This window comes from Stegodyphus dumicola, chromosome X2 (genome assembly GCF_044657685.1).
Source record: "Stegodyphus dumicola isolate Sdum_Otavi_A_Nest chromosome X2, ASM4465768v1".
Lineage (NCBI taxonomy): Eukaryota > Metazoa > Arthropoda > Arachnida > Araneae > Eresidae > Stegodyphus > Stegodyphus dumicola.
In genome coordinates this window covers 174,650,522-174,671,394 of record NC_140781.1, presented here as the reverse complement: position 1 = coordinate 174,671,394, position 20,873 = coordinate 174,650,522, and the positions used below count along the sequence as shown (strand labels likewise).

At 32.7% G+C, this 20,873-nt stretch overlaps 1 long non-coding RNA gene across 1 annotated transcript; it reads left to right on the top strand.

Moving 5' to 3' along the window:
• Window positions 1-743: 743 nt before the first annotated feature.
• On the top strand, window positions 744-6,367 carry LOC146992975 (uncharacterized). Its single transcript, XR_015038971.1, has 2 exons — window positions 744-784; window positions 6,206-6,367. It is a non-coding gene; the product is annotated as an uncharacterized LOC146992975 (long non-coding RNA).
• Window positions 6,368-20,873: the final 14,506 nt, after the last annotated feature.

Below are 20,873 nucleotides of genomic sequence, written 5' to 3'. Positions count from 1 at the left end.
GACAAAGAGTTTGTGCAATTCTTTGACTTCTTATTTTGGTTTTGTGTAGCGGCCATCTTGAAATTTTGCCTTCCGGGCGCCGAGCTTGGCGTCAAAAAAGAATCTGCAAAAAACAAGGGGCACACAATTGTAAACTTTTAGCCAGGATCCTTTTAATTTTAACACATAACCTTGCTTAACATGTGTAAAAAATAAATACCTTATCAGGTCTGGTTTTCCTCTTTACTTGCTTTGGAAACATTAACTGTCCTGATTCGGAACAGGGAGCTTACTGAAGCTACGTTCAATAAATTGTGAAGTAGACAATACACACAGGAAGGGTATACGAAACCCTTTATTTTTCTCTCTTTACAATGATTTCCGGACTTCGGAATACAGAGACCAACCACTTGTGGTCTGAACGTAAGAATATAAAAATATTAACTAAAACTCTAACTAAACTAACTTTGGATTAATAAACAAGTGCCTAACTCCAAGATTGGCCTTTAATTAACAAAAAGCCGTATGTAGTACACTGTAAAAAAAAAAGTTCGCTCTTTACAGGCAAAAGTTTTGTAAAGTTACAGAAATCAAAAAGTTACACAAGAATTTCCTGTAATGGTAACAGGTTGAAAACAAACTGTGGCTGGTACAGCTAATTTGCCTGTAACATTACAGATAATGTTTCAGTAGCCGCGCGGAAGAATCACGTGACTGACTGGAAATTAGCCAATCAGAAGAAAAGTGTTTGAAAGCTAGTTGCAGAAAAAAACATGGCTGAATGCATGTTGGTTGTATAGCGCAGGTAAGTAAGAAAATGTTTACAATTACGTTTGAAATATTTTTTGTTCATTTTATGCAGATTATTCTCATGCACTTTGCACTGTTATATGTAGTGAGTAAGTATTTAAACGTTTAAGCTTTGCGATTAATTAATATCAGTGTTCGTAATGTCTAATGAGTTGAAAGAGTGCAGAATATTTATTCCAAATGCAGATCTAATAGTAGTATTTTGTCATTGTGCATCCGATAAATTACGCCTTAAATTGCCCGTATTATTATTTATAACTAATTATTCCAAAATTTAATCACTGTTGTGGTATTTAATTGAAACGGTAATGTGGTTTTTGAAAACAAAATTAATCATGTTAGCGTTCGTTTGCAATCGTCTGACCAAAGAACGTTTGACATCTTTTTCCCGGCAGGCCTTGCGAGAAAAGTTTATGTAAACATTTAGAATTCTGAATGTAATGTATATATTTTTTGCTTACTAGGTTTAGTTTATTCTTTTTCTAGGATTACCTAATTAATTATACTTGGTTTATAATTCAGTCTAATATGTTTATGTACGAGTGTGTTATGAAGTAAAATTACAAAAACTTGAACAATGCGGTCGAGAATCTCGTTTATTCTTTAGTGTAATAATATTATTTTTTCAATGGTATTAATTTCTTACGAATATGTTATAATTCCAAAATGAAGTAATTATATTGATTAAAAATATGTCGCATCATACTTTTTGTAATGTTTTGGTTTACTAACTAGATGCAACTTAATTATTCCATATATTTTAATATACCAATATCAACAGGGGAAAGATGGAACTGACCTAAAATATTTTTCTAAAAATTGGTTAAACTAGTTATAAAAGAAAACTAAAATTTTGTACATTATTTCCAAAAATATTCCATTAATATTTTATAAATTACAAAATTTATTATATTATATATCATACTTATAAGTTTTTAAACATTTAATGTAGAATTTATGTTGATTTTATTTTGCCCAATTTTAATACAGTTTTGAAGTATGATAGTCTTGTTACTAGGATAGCATGAATCTGCTAATACAAGTTTAATATATTTCTTGACAAATGTTTTTCTTATTCACGTAATATAATATATAAATCATAAAATAAGTTTTCTTAAAAATAAATTATGATTGTGTATTGGAATTTAAAACAATTCTGTATCTGTATGTTAGTATTAAAAATAAAATAATAATAAATTTTTAATGAAGCATTGATTTTAGCATTAACAATTGTAAATATATATATACACACACACATGAATAAATGGAAATGCAAGTTACTTTTCCTTACAAAGCCGTCCATGAATATATACTTCCCTTTAGACTGATAGCCTTTGCATGCTTTGCCATCAATCCAAATGATGCAAATATGCAGAAAATTTTACTTTCTTTGAAAGTTAATGCAGGAAATAAAATTCAGTGCATTTGTAAACTACATTAGTTCTTTTATAGCTTGGTATTTAATTGTCCAATGATTTACTAGTCCAAACTAATGCAGAATTCAGATATTGTTCAAATAAAAGAAAATTAATAAGGTCTGATAGTTAGACGTATATATGAAGATTTATTTTTTTAAATATTATTTTAAGTCAACTAAATTAATTTCAAATTTAAGTAAGTATTCATGCCTTTCAGTAGCATTATTTTTGGAAATCTTAAATTAAATAACTGAATGCAATATTTCTTGTTAATAAAAGAAAAGCAATGTTATGAAAGACTAGCGAAGTGGATTTGCAAGTTCTAATTACGAAAGGTCCCATGCTCTAAGGAGTCATTTTTAAAAATACTTAATTAAAAAAAAGTATTTAACGTAAAACTTCCAGCTTCATATATGTGGAATATTAATTCTATATATTTTATCTCATTTTATTGATTAATTTCATAACATTTCGTGTGACACTAGTAGAAATTATTTATTAAATTTTATGCAGTTTCTGATCTATGTTTTGATTTTGTTATTAATTACGTTAGGTTACATAAGATTTAAAATTATGTAAAGTACAAAAACCTTCTGCATCTATTAATATATGCTGAAGTGAATGAAATTATGCCAGTGAAATTTTTTAAAATCAAAAACAAATTTCTGTGGAAAATTAAAGTTATAAATTCTAAATGCAAACAAAGGAGTGAATTCGAAAGTTATCAAATAAGCCAAAGTGTTGGTAATTTTTGCAGTTTTGCAGAAGAATTTTTATACTGTGCAGAATGGGAATATGATGTTTGGTTTTGTTAGTTCAGTCAAAAGTCGTTAATCCGGACTCGTCGGGACTTCGGCGATTCCGGATTATCGATTTTTCCGGATTACAAATCATCAGTTTAAATCTGGTAAGATGGCATGCAGAAATTATAAAATTAAAAATATGAAACAGTAATTTATGAAATAAAGAACAATTATGATATAAAGGGTATCAAAATTTACAAAAAAAAAAAAAAAAAAAAGCTTAATATTTATTTGTTTACTTTATTAAACATTTCTTTCAATGTAAGTTGTTTAAGTTGCTTCGTTTTATGTGATAATACTTTCTCTTTAATTCTATAAACAGCCATAATTTCTGCTTCAATTACAAAGTTCCGCTGTTGACGTCCTATAATTGCTGTGTCAAGAATACCGACTAATTTGTCAATCGAAATTTTTTCGTTTTCAATAACCTCTGTATCACTTTCTTCACTGTCGGAAGCGAATTATAATGACGAGGAATTTGATTTAAATCATAAACAAGACGAAGTACATCGAGATGAAATACTACATTTAGTAAGGAATTATAAGCCAAATAAAATAAAAACATCTGCCCTGAAGATAAGGATTGCTGACAGATCAACATCCAACACATTGCCCGCCGCGGCGTTTTCCCCCCTCCCGCCGCAGAGCAGCGTGAAATTGATAAACAGCAGATTTCTGAATGGTTAGATAAACAAAGGATTATGCCTTTATCCATTTTATTTGCAGCAATTCCTCTTTTTGTTTAATGGACTTCGAAACATACTTTCGTTTTGCAGATCCTTTACATATTAGTAAATATATATCGGAAATTCTATTTGACATAATTGAAAATTCAAGCTTACTTTTATGAAATTGCTCTAACAGTCTTCAAAAACTAATAAGCCGGATCCAATTCGAAGATTAAGGAACAAAGCAATCTGTAACATTAACTGAATTAGATAATTTTAGCTTAGCTTATACCGTCCGTTATACATTAAACGCACATGTGTAAACGTATTACACGCATATTCGCAGCCGTAAAGGTCTTACGCGCATGCGTCAACGCGACGCATGCACAGAAAGTTTGTAGCTTTGAGTCCGGATTATAGATCAAACTGAAGTATTGCAACTTAAACACGTAATTTAGCTTAAAATTTATTTGAACTTAATTTTCTAATTTATTTTGATCATGTGTATTTCATGTGTCAAAAGTCTTTAAAATGAACTTAATTCTCATCCTATATATAAACACAAATTTTTTAAAGAAGAAAAAGTCACATTTGTTTTGCTTAGTTGCACACGAAAATTTAAAAAAAATATTTTCATAATTATCCCCCTTTTAATGCATTTAGAAAATGAATATCCCAAGATTTTAAAATGGATTTATCGACATAATGATATATAGAGAGGAGTTATGTTTACTTGCAGACATTTTTCCTCCTTTTTACTAATATTATAGTATGAAAATCAAGGTGGAAATTAAGCAATAATTTAATTTTGAAGGATGTGATTACAGTAAGACCATAACCAATCAAAAATATTCATGAATGAACTACTGGTAACTATCATAGTATTATTATATAAAAGAAACCTACATTCCAATAAGAATGCTTAGTAACATTAACATTTCAGTATCTGATAATAATAATCTTCATTCCTACTTCCCTATATCTTGAATTTCATTCTTATTATTGCCAAATGCTATTCCATAGACCTCAAAGTATTTAATGCATCTGGAACTGCAATTTGTGCCGTCTTCTACAGCATGTAATCACCACTCAGTTTGTACTACCACGAGCAATGATCTTCAGAATTACCGTATTGCGTTGCATATTCCATCCCACCCAGCTTTAGAACCAGATTTTGAAAATTAAAAAAATATTTGCATAATTTTCCCCCTTTTAATGCATTTAGAAAATGAATATCCCAAGATTTTAAAATGGATTTATCGACATACTGATTGTTTTCGTCATACTAACAAAGGCAAACTTTTGTACACTAAAGGCCCCGTTGAATCTTTCTAACTGTTGAATATTATGTCAGCCTAATACAAAAAATGATCTATGATAGTGAAAGGAAATAACAACTGCCATTCACTGTGCAATTTTGCCATATCAGCTGCATATTCATCTCCTCTAATTATTTATGTATGATTTGAGGCTTAAGGAATTTCAAGAACAACAATGAGAATGAGAGAAATTCAAATTTATAAAGAAATGAGATAACTTATTAGATGTTGCAATTATGTGTATTCTTACTGAAATAGAGGTTTCTTTTAAAGAAATAATATTGTGATAGTAGTAGTTTATACATGATTACTTTTCATTTGTTATATTCCTACTGTGACTGTGTCCTTTGGAAATTAAATTATTCGTTTAATTTTTCCCTCTCAATTTTCGGAAGATAAAATTAGTAAAAATAAGTGGGAATCAAGAGCATTAGATATCCCCATTTTCTTGAAGCTGTTCACTATTATTGTTTCATAAATAATAGGTCATGCACCCAAAATCCACTAGCAAATCAGTTGGTAAGATGAAAACGACCACTATGCAGATGAAAAATTTAGGGTAACTTGTTTTGTGAGCGCCTTAAGGAAGACAAATATTACCTAAATCATTAAAACAATTTCAGAATCCTGTTGCTAAAAGAAAGCTAAGGGGAAAATGTTGTCCGAGTCCCAGTGATTCATTTGGACCAATATGTAATATTGTTTTAGAAATTTAAGGTAATAAATATAATATTTTTCGAATGCTAAAACAGTTCGAGAAATTTATTCAAGTTCTGAATTCTGAATATAAGTATACTGTATATTATATTTAATAACTATGGTGGCTTCATTTATGAAAAGATTTGCATATTGGCTGTTTTTGTACAATGAATCTTCTCTAAGCTAGCTATGCGTGATTCCTGAAGATTTTGATCTTTAATGATATTGGGCATCTTAGAGAAGTTATGTTTACTAATTAGTTATTTTATGAGGAATGCTGGTTAAATTAAAAAAGTGATTGACTGAGGTAGCTTGTAGTAATGAGACGGTTCACTGTATATGCAATTTTTTAAAGTATTTAAGCTGTTCCTGATTACTTAAGATATTATAAAGAAATATGATTAAAAGTGTTATATAAGCACATGTTTAAAACATCTATTAAAATAATTTTTATAAGCTTTTTAAGAGCATGGTTATGATTTTAAAAGAAATGTTTTTTCTTTATTTAGGAGACATGGTTTACAAAGAAGGGGAAGAAACCATTCATTTTTTCCAAGCAGTCGAAACGAATTTTTATGAAATGTTATATTGTGTTATTTTTTAATTAATTCTTTTTTTAAGGTTTTATGTAAAGTTTATGAATTAAGTAATAAATTATTTTTACTTCTGTATTTTAATTAGCATATTATTTGCTTCATAATGTTTCACAATAAAATTATAAATTCAATAAACTTCTTAATTAACATGCTGTAATATATATAGAGAGAGAGCATAAAGTTTGTTTCCTGTTGTCACATGTATATTTCATAATTTTGTATGCAAATCTCGAAACTTATAATAACTAAGAATACTTTTTAGTATAACTTTCTAAATGGTAAATATTAAGCTTAAAGTTTTATTACATATCACGTTTGTAAAAAATTATAGGTAAAATAAAAATGCATTAAATTTTAAGCTAAACTGAAGTATTAATTTTTGAAACAAATTTTTAAAGGCATAATTGTATTAAGCATCAAAAATTTTAATGGAAGCAAGGCTTTAAAAAATAAGGTCAGTTGGTGAAGTTTTATGCTTATTCAAAAAGCATGATATTAGGATTTAATGAAAGACTTCTATCTGTTAATTCAAAGGAAATTATTTGAAGGTAGGGTAAAAACGTTATGCAGTTGCCATCTATTACTTCAAACAATAGCAGACTGTTGACAAACACTGAGTGCAGATAAGAATAAAAAGGTTAGTTGGACGTTGTAATTCAAGCTTACGAACAAAATTTTGAATTCCTTGTAGTAACAAAATGAAGTTTATTGCTATGTTGAATTCTTTAATTTACTGAAAATGTCATTTTTTAGAAGGAGAGAATATAATATTTTTGAAACATGAAGAACAGCTGTTCTGAGTTCTTCATAGAAATATTTCACAAAATGTCTTTTATTGTAATAATATGATCATATCAACATGCAACACGTTTACTCATATAAGTTAAATCTAAAGCAACATGTGTCTATTTTAGCTAAAATTACTAAAAAGAAAGTTCTAGAACATATCTTAATAATTGACACTAAAACATGCAAATAAAGCATACTTTTTTTTTCAGCTATTTTACAGGCCAAATATAAATTCCAGATGACTTTCCATTATTTTATGTAAAGGATATACATGTAATTTAATGTAAGGAGTAGCATATCAATTTGAACTTAATTATCAAATTAAGCTCAAATCAATTATTAATCAAAATGATATATATACCTACAGATATCATTGCTTTACTCAAAACATATTGATTTCAATGTATTTTATTATAATAAGCATTATTTTAGACCAAAATTCTATTACTTTTATAGACATATCCTTTAGTATTTCATCTATGAAAAATATATTCTACACACATATAATTACTTAATGAGATATTAGAAGGAAATAATCTGAAACCTTTACAGATACAACCATTGGAGTTTTACGTAAGAAAAGTATCTTCTACTCACATAATAACGTGCTGTAAAAATACAAGCAAATAACCTGTAACGTTTACATATATCTGTTGAGCTCTTACATGAGAAACACATGTTCTTTTTACATAATTATTTGATGTAATATTACACGCAAATAATCTGTAACCATTACAGATATATCGTTTGGGATTTTACATGAGAAAAACATGTTCATTTTACATAATTATTTGCTGTAATATTACATGCAAATAATCTGTAACCATTACAGATATATCGTTTGGGATTTTACATGAGAAAAATATGTTCTACTTACATAACTATATGCTGTGATATTACAAGAAAATGATCTGTAACCATTACAGGCAAAACTCTTGTAAAGTTACAAAGAAAACACCTGCTGTTACTCAAATAACCCATGGCATCCCAGTTTCCATGAGTTTTCTTAGTAACCTTACAGATTTTTTTTTACAGTGTACAGAGAGCTGCTAAAACTACGATACGTTTAAAATTATCAAGAGGATTAAACCTCTGGCCTTGAAGGCAACCAGCAAACGAGTAAAACTACTATGGCAAGCGGCCTGCTTCTAATAACTCCTTCCTCTCTCTTGCTTGGCAAAAAGCCACAACTTAAGTACTTGGCGTTAGCAAGACAAATTTGCATAAATAAGTAAAAGCTTTTAATTCTGGCCGGAAGTAGAAAATAAGAAGTGATAGTAAAGCTTTAAAATAAACGTTAGTTAAACTTAGGATCCTTACAACCTTTAGGAATAATTGAGCGCAAAATAAAAATATTTTCGTCGATTTAAATACAAGCTACGACAAATTCTTATTAATTTTAAGTTATTTCATCAATTAAAAATAATATGATTCTAACATCCCCTTTTAATAAACATTTAAAATCTTTATCCAATATTCCAAATTTTACAAATTTTGAAAACTTAAATTAGCTCATTCATTATCACGCTGAGGTGTATATAAACGAGTTTTAAATGAATCAAAAGTAGTTTTTGATTGCAGCATCTTGATTTTGCATAGGATTTTTAACACTTTCAATTCGTTTCCCTTTTGCATCTATAATATCTTTATTATAAAAATAGTTTCCTTCTGATTTATTTTTACATTTTGATATCCTCTTTATTTAATTATCATCAGGTTTTTCTTCGCTTATCTCTTCTACTAGGGCTCTTAATATGTCTTGCACATTTTTCAGTAAAGTTTAACATATTGGCATCTAATTTCTTAATTATTTCGTTCTTTCAATTCAAAATAATTACGCTCTATATATTTTAATAATTCTTTATTAGCTAGATCATGATTATCGACCCGATTTAAGCAATTTTTTAAAATTTTATTCTTCATATCATAATTTTCATCATCCGGGCTGATAAGCTGCCATTTATTATAAAGATAATTTTAGGAATTCAAAAAATCTTTAAAAAATTTATCTGATACATCTTTTTTTATAGCCATCTTTAGGTTTTCGCCACAACTAAAGTCAGAAGTGGTGGTCACTTTATAATGGAGGCACCTAATTAGCGGCCACCGTTAGCATCTATAAGCACCACCTTAAGGGACAGACAATTTACATCCACACCTTCTCTGGAATTCGAGCCTGGGCCCTTGGGACCTTCGATCACGGCCAACTGGAAAATTCTCGAAGGTCATGACTTCGATACAGAGGTCGGCTTCCCTAACCACTAAACCTTTTCGGGGGGGGGGGGCATGACATATCTTGATATCTAGAAATGCATTTCTATTGAACCTTATTTTGGAATTTTTCAATAAATTCTTCTGATAATTCCTGATTGGCAGAAGCAGCTCCCCAATCAACTTTATCTTAAAATTTTTCAATAAATTTTCTAATATTTTTTTCATGTCTACATATATATTTCCAATCAACATTCTCTTTAAATTTTTCAAAACATTCCTCAGTTAATTCTTGATATATAGAAATACATTTCCAATCAACCTTATCCAGAAATTTTTCAATAAATTGTTCTGATAACACTTGACTTCCAAAAATACATTCCAAATCAATCTTATGTAGAAATTTTTCTAATAGTTTCATAATTTTATCTGTCATTTATTTAGTTAAAAAAATCAGTATCCAAAAGGTACAATATCATAATTATATAAAATTCTTTTTTTTATCAAATGTCAATGTATGTGTTTTAGTCATTTCGTTTAATTTTATATTTTTGTCATTTTGAATCTGAAACAGATTAATTTTTACATCTATGCAATTAGTTTCTCGTGTAATTATTTTAATTCTTTCTTTAAAATTAAGTTCGGTTTCGCTTTCATGACACATTTTAAAACCTTTTCTGTTTTCATAATTACTATTTAAAATACACTATAATTTTTAGACGCATCAGATATCCATGATATTATATATTAATTTCCTTCTAATTCATTGCACCAGTCATCTAATAAATATCCTATTTTTATACTATTAGTACCATCATCAATACAAATAACAAAATCTGTATCATAATATAATTTATTTCCTAATCTATGTAACATTATTATTATTATTTTTTTATTATTCCTAATCTATGTAACTTTTTTTAATCATTTTTTTTATTTATTTTTTTATTATTTTAAACCAATATTGGCAAGACAAAAACCCTTTTTTCTTATATCCTAGCAGAACTATAGTCTATATCCTAGTCTAGTCTTATATCCTAGCAGAACTGATACTAACTGAACTAGTCTTATATCCTAGCAGAACTGATAGTAAAAGCTTCTATATAATATATTTGTTTCACAAGAATGTAGTAAAGTTAAATTTAAATAATTCTCCTGCGCCATTGCTGCAAGGAATGAAATTTGAATTTAACAAATATTATCTATTGGTATAATGGTAATATAAATTTAAAATTTAATTAAGAAATTTTAAATGCAAAAATAAAAAAATAAAATTAATTATTGCTGCGAACTAATTTACAATATCATTTAAATTCTGAGAACATATGTAAATTAAGTACACGTATCTAAAAACCATGAGAAAAATATATATAATATTAACCTCTTTGTCGTCCGTAACGCGTCTAGCGCGTTCAAGTGAAACTTCCTTAGGGCGGCCGTAATGCGCTTCAAGCGTTCTTCTACATTTTAAAACTTTTAAACGTTTAAAACTCTTTCTAAATGTTTACTTGTTTCAGTTTTTATTTCTGTTTGTTCTAATACCTCCTAGAGGGCACCGCTAATCAGGCATTCTATTTCTAACTGAATTCCCCCCGGGTTTTATGAGTATTCGCGCCATTTTACATAAGATACAAGACAGTGAGAGATGGCTTCAACGTCTACTCAGAAAAAAAAAAAAAAAAGTTGTGTATTGTAAAGACAAGAATGATATACGTTTGATAAGTACAGTCCATAATAACTCGATGATTGATGCTGGAACATGGAAAAGAACTGTAAAAAAACCAATAATTGTAAAAGATTACAACAAAAAAATGGGAGGAGTGGACCGCCTGGATCAGATTTTATCAAATTATCCTGCTGTTAGAAATAAGCAGAGATATGTTGTGGTTCATTCTATTTGGAAAAGCATCCTACCAATTTAACCCCAGAACAACCGAGAGATGGCAACACGTGATTATAGAGTGCAAATTTCTCTTCTAAGATTCTTATAAAGCAAGGGCAGTCAGTTGCCGAACGTTCGACGGATACGCACGTGTATGGTTTGGAAGTGCAGGTGAAATAAATGTTGTTAAGTTTGAATCTTTGCATCTAATTTAATCTTCATAATTAACTATCATCGATTCTTACGAATGGTAACCCGGCCTTGCAGCAACCAAGCATTATTATTTTAAACCAATATTGGCAAGAAAACCTCCCCTTTTTTTAACCTATTACTCGGAACTTAGCCACGTGACTGAAAATGACTGAAAGACCATCAGTAATCGGAGCAGTAAAGATACCTGTGTACGAGTACAACTTCGCCGATCCTGCACTGTGGTTCACCATGTGCGAATCAACATTTGAACTGAAAACACCAAAAGCGATATCGGAGTCTCGCACGAAGTATAATTATATTGTTTCGCACCTGCCCGCCGAAGCTGCATCAATCGTGAGAGGTGTGATCAAGGCCCCCAACTCCATGGATCCTTACAATCACATTAAAACTGAGCTAATCAAGTGGTGCGGAGAATCGACGCATCAAGAAATCAAAAAACTCCTCGGCGGCGAACAGTTGGGAGATTGCCGGCCAAGTGAACCCCTACGCATAATGAGACGACGCGCTGAGTCATACAGCGTTTCCGATGAACTAATGCTCAAACTGTATTTACAGCATCTTTCGAGTTTCGTACAGTCGATACTCGCGGCGATCGCGCCCTTAAACTTGGATAAAGCTGCGGATCGTGTCATCGATGTATCACCATCTCCTGTAGCGATAAGTGCCACAAATATTTGTTCTGCTAAAACCTCAGACTCCATTGAAGAACGTTTACTGACGGAAATAAAAAAATTGCATGTACGAATCAATAATATCCCGCGTGATCGTAGCCGCACTCGTAGTCAAAATAAACATCGCGGCCAAAGAGAACGAAGCCTATCTCAAAATAAAAAAAATTTGATACCTGTTGATACCACTTTAAATTTGGCGAAAGAGCTAAAAAGTGTACCTCACCCTGTAAATTTTCAAAAAACGGCCCAGGCGAGGCATAGCGGGGACTACAGCCTTGCCCTTCAATTCTTGTGGCCTTTTTGTTAGAGATACGCGCACAAATGTCAACTTTCTCATAGACATGGGTTCTGATGTATCTATAATTCCAACAGCATTGCAGAGGTGGAACCGCATCCAAATGACCCTTTCAACAGCAAACACTACACCAATTTCAGTTTACACTAGCCAAAATTTCTCTTTAGACTTAGGTTTAAGACGCATCTTCAAATGGACCTTTCTTGTCGGCAAAGTTTCAACCTCTATTATTGGTGCAGATTTTCTATATAATTTCAACTTAATGCCTAACCTTCACACAAAAAGATTAATCGACGCTAACACTAATCTTGGCTCTAAATGCAGTTTACGGGTTAGTGCAATACATTCAATAAAGACAGTATCTGGCGACAGTATGTACCATAAATTATTATTAGAATTTCCAGAAATCACAAAACCACCCTGTGCTGACCAAGAAATTAAGCATACAGTAATGCATCATATCCAAACCACAGGACCTCCTGTCACTGCTAAAGCACGACGTCTTGCCCCAGACCGCATACGAATCGCCAAGGAATTCTAAAATATGATAGAATTAGGCCACATTCGTCCCTCAAAAAGTAACTACGCATCACCTTTGCATATGGTCCCTAAAAAAGACAACACAGAATGGCGTCCTGTAGGAGATTACAGAGCCCTTAATGCACAAACGATAAAAGATAATTATAACATTCCTAATATATTAGATTTCACTTCTGAACTCCATGGCTGCAAAATTTTCTCGCACATTGATTTAATTATAGCTTATCATCAAATTCCTATACACCCTGATGATATTCACAAAAGTGCTATAATTACCCCCTTTTGCTTATTTGAAAGCTGCCGCATGCAATTTGGCATATGTAATGCTGCAGCCACATTCCAAAGATTTATCGATGAAGTTACTCGAGATTTAAAATTTGTTTATGCATTTGTAGATGGTATATTGGTAGCATCTAAATCTGAGGAAGAGCATATCTCGCATCTAAGAATTTTTCTTTTTTTGAAAGATTGCGAAATTATAGCCTTAGCCTTAAACCTTCTAAGTGTGTTTTCGGTGTTTCCTCAATAAATTTCTTAGGTGTCAAAGTATCCAAAGAAGGAACTGAACCACTCAAAGATAGAGCAGACTGTATTTTGAACTTTCTAAACCTAACACCATAACTCAATTAAGACGCTTCTTAGATCTAATTAATTTCTATCGACGTTTCATTCTTAGAGCAGCACACATATTAGCGCCCTTAAATATATTTTTGGAGGGTATCAAAATAATAAAAAGAGCAGAAAACCTAAACCAAATGACCCAAAAGAAACACTTCAATGGTCTGAGGTTGGCGAACAGGCATTTATAGATGCCAAAAATGCACTAGCTACCGCAACTCTCCTTCGTCATCCAATTCCAGGAGCCAAACTTAGTGTTTGGGTTGATGCCAGTGACCTTGCAGTTGGTGGTTCCTTGATGCAGCGCAACACAACTAACTGAGAACCAATTGCCTTCTTCTCTGTCAAGCTCACCAACAGTCAACAAAGATTCTCAACCTATGATCGAGAACTATTGGCCATTTACACTGCTGTGAAGAGATTCCGGCACATGCTCAAAGGTCGAGACTGTTATTTTCACTGATCAAAAGCCTCTCATCTACGCCTTCAAGAAAAAGACAGAGAAGTGCAGCCCACGCCAGTTCAGCACAGACATTCGTCTTACCAGTGGTGTAAATAATACAGTTGCAGATGCATTATCCATAATCGAGATAAACAACATCTCAAATTCCTTGTTTCTTGATTTTGAAGCATTTAGTCGTGCTCAAAAAGCTGATGATTTACAAAATCTGGAAAACACCAATCATTCACTGGAAATAAAGTCCATACCCAGCCCAGTGTCAGCAACAGAACTCATCTGTGATGCATCATCCAGAATTCCAAGACCTCTTGTGCCACCATCTTTTCGTAAAATAGTGTTCGACCATTTTCACAACCTCTGGCATTCAGGAATAACAGGATTCTGCAAGTTAATTTCTGCTTGCTATGTATGGCCCAATATGAAAAAGAATATTAAAGATTGGGTAAAAAGTTGTGATGCATGCCAGCGATCCAAAGTTCAAAGGCATACAAAAACACCTCTGGGTACATTTGCTACACCAGATGCAAGGTTTTCCCATCTGCATGTGGATTTAATAGGACCATTACCTCCTTCTGAGGGCAAAATGTACTGCCTCACCATCATCGGCAGGTTTACCAGATGGCCAGAAGTGATACCCATCGCTGATATGACAGCAGCAACAGTATGCAGAGCCTTGTTCGAAAGATGGACATCCTGCTTCGGATGCCCTTCTACCATCACCACAGATCAAAGTCGCCAATTTGAGTCTTCTCTGTTCAGTAAGTTCACACAAATTATGGGAACAACAAGAATTCGCACTACAGCTTTTTATCCCCAAGCAAATAGCTTGGTGGAACGTCTGCACAGAGTCTTGAAAAATTCTTTAAAAGCCCATGAAAACCCAAGATGGACTGAATCGTTACCAACAGTTCTTCTTGGCATTCGAGCTGCTGTTAAAACTGACATACAAGCATCAAGTGCTAATCTTGTGCATGGAACTTCACTGAGACTTCCAGCAGATTTATTTTCCCAAAGTGCACAAAATACAACTCCATCATATGAGTATGTGCAGAAACTTCAGGCACAAATGCAGCAGTTAAAGCCATTTCCCAATCAAAATCACCAAACAAAAATCTTTCTGCACCCAGAATTGAAAAAGTGTACACATGTTTTACTTCATGTGGATAAAATAACACCACCCCTCACTCAACCATATACAGGTTCCCACAAAGTCATAAGTCGAAGCGACAAAGTAATAAAAATATCCATAAATGGCAGACAAAGCAGTGTTTCCATAGATAGAACGAAACCTGCATTCATATATAATGATGAAGTACAACAAATTCCTCATGAGCATGAATCTAAAATCCCAGAAAACACTAATGGAAACTCTGTCAACCATCCCAAAACCACACAATCTGGACGAATTGTGAAATTTTGCAAGAGAATCATCACAGAAATTGGTTAACTTGCTCATAATTACTCATGAATTATTCCCTTTTCAATGTTCATCACATCACGTTTATCCTCTACAAAATTTCAGAACTGAAAAACTCTTATTTTCATTTATTTATGTCAATTATATTCAACCTGTATTACTTTATTTTGTTTTCTATTTTTATTTAATTTCATGTATGTAAACGATTTCAGCAACTGACAAGCCAGCATTCAAATTCCCTCTTGTTTATGCTAGTTTTGTGCAAATGTCGTTCTCTCACTTCGCTTGTTCATTTTGGATACTTTTGTTGTGGTTTATTATATTTGGGAAAGCATTCTACCAATTTAACCCCAGAACAGCCGAGAGATGGCAGCACGTGATTACAGAGTACAAATTCCACACAAGCGTCTAGCCCTTCAGACGCTAGTTTCCTCCCTGATCACCTGTGCAGATTACTGCGCATGTCGTCATTTCCCTGAAGGCGCGCAAGCGTGCATTATTACACAAGCATCTAGCCCCTCAGATGCTAGTTTCCTCGTGAATCCTCCCTGATCATTTGCGCAGATTCACGCGCAGCGTGTTTACTCCAAGGAGCGCGGCGTGGTCAAAGCCGATTCTTTTAAAACGTTACAAACTTGGTGCGCATTACTGAGAGTAAATTAATTTCTTTTATTAGTTTTTCTGAAATAGTATTCTTTTTAATCGGTATACATATGCATTTGTTCAGATGGTTTATTATAAATCTATACATAAAGGAAGAATTCCTGATTTATTCACCTACAGATCATCGCCCAAAGCTATTAGAGATATCAAAACTTAGAAGCTTATTCCTTTTGTACCGAAGATGTAATTTAAGAAGCGATTTTTTAAGATTCGGCGGGCAAAATGTGTTTTTATGTTTTTTCATATAAGGAAGAAATAGATGTACATAAAATTCTTGCTTTAAAATGTATGGAATATGAATACCTAAAAACCAATTTCAAACTTTTTCAAAATTCGGCCCCAAAGGGGGGGGAACGTGTTCTTCACATATTCCTTCATACCTCAGATATCCATAAGACAAACTTATGAATTATTGCTTTAAAATTTAAGTAATTAAGTAATTAATTATGTAATTAAGCGATGCTGACAACAACATGTGTGGGGAGGGGGACTGATTGGCATAAAATACAAGTTTACATAATGTACAAGTAAGCCTTATTCAAGGTACAGGAATACCAGGTACCTTTACCAGGTATGTAAAGCTAGTTAGTATTAAAAAAACTTAAGGTTTCTATTATTTAATGTTATTAATAATTAAAACCCCAAAATGAAAATGTAGCAGCATGCGACAATTCACAAAACTGTGATGAGATTATTACAATGTTCAGTTAGTTTTAAACAATTCTACACATAATAAAATGGCCAGTGAACCCCATCTACATTGGGGTTGAATAATTAGAAAATAAATAACTTGACAAATATTAAATAGCAAGTATTAAATAGTAGAAAATATTGCTTACTATTCAAATTTGGGATTGACTCAGTTTCACCAAAATATATTTATCGACATTAAAACGTTTGGTAATGATCTATTGACTGAACAGTATAAAAGTCAATGAATGATTGATTGTATGTACAATATTTGGTATTGTTTGACTTGGGGGGGGGGAGGAAGACATTAATGCAAGGAGGATGAACAAAAATAGACTTACTCATTAATCACAGAATACATCAGCGTATCACGAGGACCTGAGATAAAGGTTCAAAACCCTGTTCTGAACTTCTACCTCTGTTTTTGATCATTTTAAGGATCAGAGTTGGAATTATCTTATTATTAAAGAGAAGTTCAGAAGAATGAGAGTATTGTATAAATAAGAAAAAAATATCATCTGACACATATAAAACACTTATAGGCAATTGAAAGATGTTTTAGATGACAAAAATGGACAAAAGGAATTGTGAAAGGTACTAATGACTATTGTTAAAATATATATTTTTCACTAGATGTGCTAAGTTTCTTCTGTGGAATTATGTGTAGAAATTTTGTGATCCAAAATAATTTTTAGAATTGTATTATTATCTTCATTCTGTGAAGTTACTGCAGAAGTTTTTGTCAGTTTCCTTTTCGTTTTGTATTTGAAAATCTTTTGAGTATTATATTTTTATTAGGTGGAATATCTTTATTAGCAGTTGGGAAATGTATTTCTTATGCATTCAACATATCAGCAGCTCCTAGTTGTAGTGGTGCTAATTTTAGAATCCTGTTTAACACATCACATTGTTTGTCAGATTTTAATGAATCTACTAAATCTAAACATGTTTGTTTTAGTTCATTCTTTCTGTGTTCCAATTTGAGAGGGTTTGTGATTTTTTTTTCGGCTACTTAATTCAAAATTCATTTTCATCATCTATAATAAGTGGATAATTCATTATGTATTGTAGTTGTAGTATAAGTAGCAGTATTTCTAGTGTGCTTGCACATACTCCACCTAAGTTATAAGGTATTTCTCCCGCCTTCTTGGTGTGGTGGTCTGCACACTGGGCGCATATTCCAGAGGTCCGCGGTTCGATTCCCGACGAAGGCATTGCTAATTTTTCAATCCCTCTTGCTTCCAATGTAAAATTCTAATGTCTGTACAGTGGCGCCCGAACTAAAAGGGTGTTAGATGATTGTTCTCCACATTCAGGATTTGGCGTTTAGGTCCCCTAAAATCCCCAGTCGCCCTTTAAAAGGGGGAGTATATAAAATATTTCTTCCACCTTCTTGGCATGCCTTCATGGTGTGATGTGTGTCCAGAGGTCCGCGGTTTGATTCCCGGCGAAGGCGTTGCATATTTTTCATCTTGCCTGCTTCAAAAAAAAAAAAAAAAAAAAAAAAAAAAAAAAAAAAAAAAAAAACCCTAATGCCCCTACAAACTGATGAATTAATACAGCTGCATATATATCAATGAATGCATAAATTACACTCAGTGCACTGTATGTGACATGTACAAGTTTTGTTACTTTCATGTATAGTGTATATTTCTGTATGTGTTGATGAAACAGACCACCTATTCTCAGTCTCTATTACTTATAAACATAGTGTTTCATTTGTTTTAATGTCTGATTCTTAAAACCCAAATCTTACTTGTTAATTTACCTTTATTTGCTGTAATTAAGCGATTAATCATTTTATCTCTTACAAATCTCATAATACCATGCATAGTGTTATCCAATCTCTTAACATTTTTTCCATGAAGATAACTATATTTTAATGTTCGGTGAATTCGTTCGATGTGCATGTTTGTGTTAACACCACTGTGAAGTCTATAACAGTATGCCCAGCTAAATGTATTTTGTAAATAATATGCTTCAAAGTAATTTGCAAATTCAATAGTGTCAGGATCTTCTTTAAGTAATTTTATTGCTGCTTCTGTCCGTGTATGAAAAGTATGAATGTCTTGTTCTTCTAAGAGAGATCTAATAATTTTATATGTTTTTGCCTGTTTTTCAACACCATTGATTTTTTTTAAAAAATGTTTGTCCAGGCTCTATCAATATACCATGCACAAAAAAGACGTTTCTGTAGTAAACCCATTTCAGACATAAATATTTGTGGTTGTATTTGCCCAACGTTTTCTTTAATACATGAAAAAAATGATAGCACTGGCTGATCACATGGATTAGAAATTAAAAATGCATACGGGAATCCTTGGCGCAAATCATCTATTGTAAGTAAAGTTATGAGTTCAAATCTGTCTGCATTCACCCCATGTGTACCATCAATACATATACAAGTCAGAACTAAATTTTTTCAGTATCTCTCTTTGTGCTTCTGTCACCATTATCAAAACAAAATCATTTTCTTTTAGAAATGAATATTGTGTACAATATTCACTCATGCTATGTTGATCCCTGGGTTTTATAAAATGAAATGCATGAATGTTCAGAATTTGCATTACAGGTACCGACGTATCTACACAAACCCAATCATTTTCATGTTTAACAGAATTAGAAGACAAATTGAAAGATTTTTTGATGTTATGTAAATCTTGTTTTGTAATTACACTCATGTCCATAAATTAAGGATAATTCGGAGTCACGCGGAAATCGAACTCTAAAATAAATATATCACCTGTAAAATCATTACACACATCTTCAAGAATCATATGCAAATTTCAGGAAGTAACCAGATGACACCGATGGTGCGTCACAATGACGAGAGTATAAGAGTGTGATATATAAGGAATACAGGCAAAGAAGTAAAATTGTTCGCAGGCGCTTTATAAGCAATTCAGTGCATTAACCGAATAGTTATGACACAAAGGACGCATTTGGATGATTTTTTTACGTGGTAGAATTATCGGCCGTCTGGAATGTGGGCGTACCCAACAGGAAGTATCAGACGAACTTGGAATTGCCCAGAGTGTCATCTCCAGGCTTTGGCAACGATTCCAAGATGATGGTAATGTGAGTAGACGTTACAGCACAGGTGGCCCCAGAGTTACAACGCCGAATAAGGACCTGTATTTGGCAGTTACTGCCAAAAGAAACAGACGGAGCACAGCCTCAGACCTGTCTCGTCAGCTCTCTTCAGCCACTGGTACGACAATTTCAAGGCAGACCGTGTACAGACGCTTAGGACAGATTGGTCTATATGCTCGTAAACCTGTCAGATGCGTTCCACTTACTGCAACTCACTGTCGCCTGCGGTTAGCCTGGAGTAGAGAGTATGCATTGTGGACACCGCAACAGTGGGCTTGTGTGATGTTTTCCGACGAGTCCAGGTTTAGCTTGCAGTCTGATTTTCGCCGGACTTTCATATGGAGAGCTCCAGGTACCCATTACCACCAAGAAAACATCACTGAACGACACCGTTACGGTGGTGAAGGAGTGATCGTTTGGGGTGGAATTATTCTGGGTTCCAGAACTGACCTGCATGTTCTAATTGGAACCATGAGAAGCAAAATATATCGGGACGTCATTCTGGAACAGCATGTACGTTTGTTTCAGGGCGCCATGGGCTCACAATTTGTGTTTATGGATGACAACGCCCGTCCTCACCGTGCAAACATCGTAAGCGAATGCCTTCAATCGGAGGATATCACCTGTATGGACTGGCCAGCATTCTCACCGGACTTGAATCCAGTAGAGCACGTGTGGGACATACTTGGCCAACGAGTTGCAGCCCGTCGACCTCCTCCTACATGCCTACCGGAACTTTGGAGAGCATTGCTTTTTGAGTGGTGTATTATCCCCCAAGATCAGATCGATAATTTGATACTCAGCATGCCTAGGCGTTGTACGGACTGTATTGCATCGTCTGGGAGACATACAATGTATTAACAATCATACCAATCATGTAATTTTATTTGTAAATAGTTTTTTTTTTTGTGATTTGCTCCAGGGAGAAAAAATCGCTAATTTTTTTAATAATATCAAACATATAGCATCTTTTTTGCTCTTTACCTTTTGTTTAATAAATAAGCTTTACAAATAAGTCAAATTTGTTTTGCTTCTAACT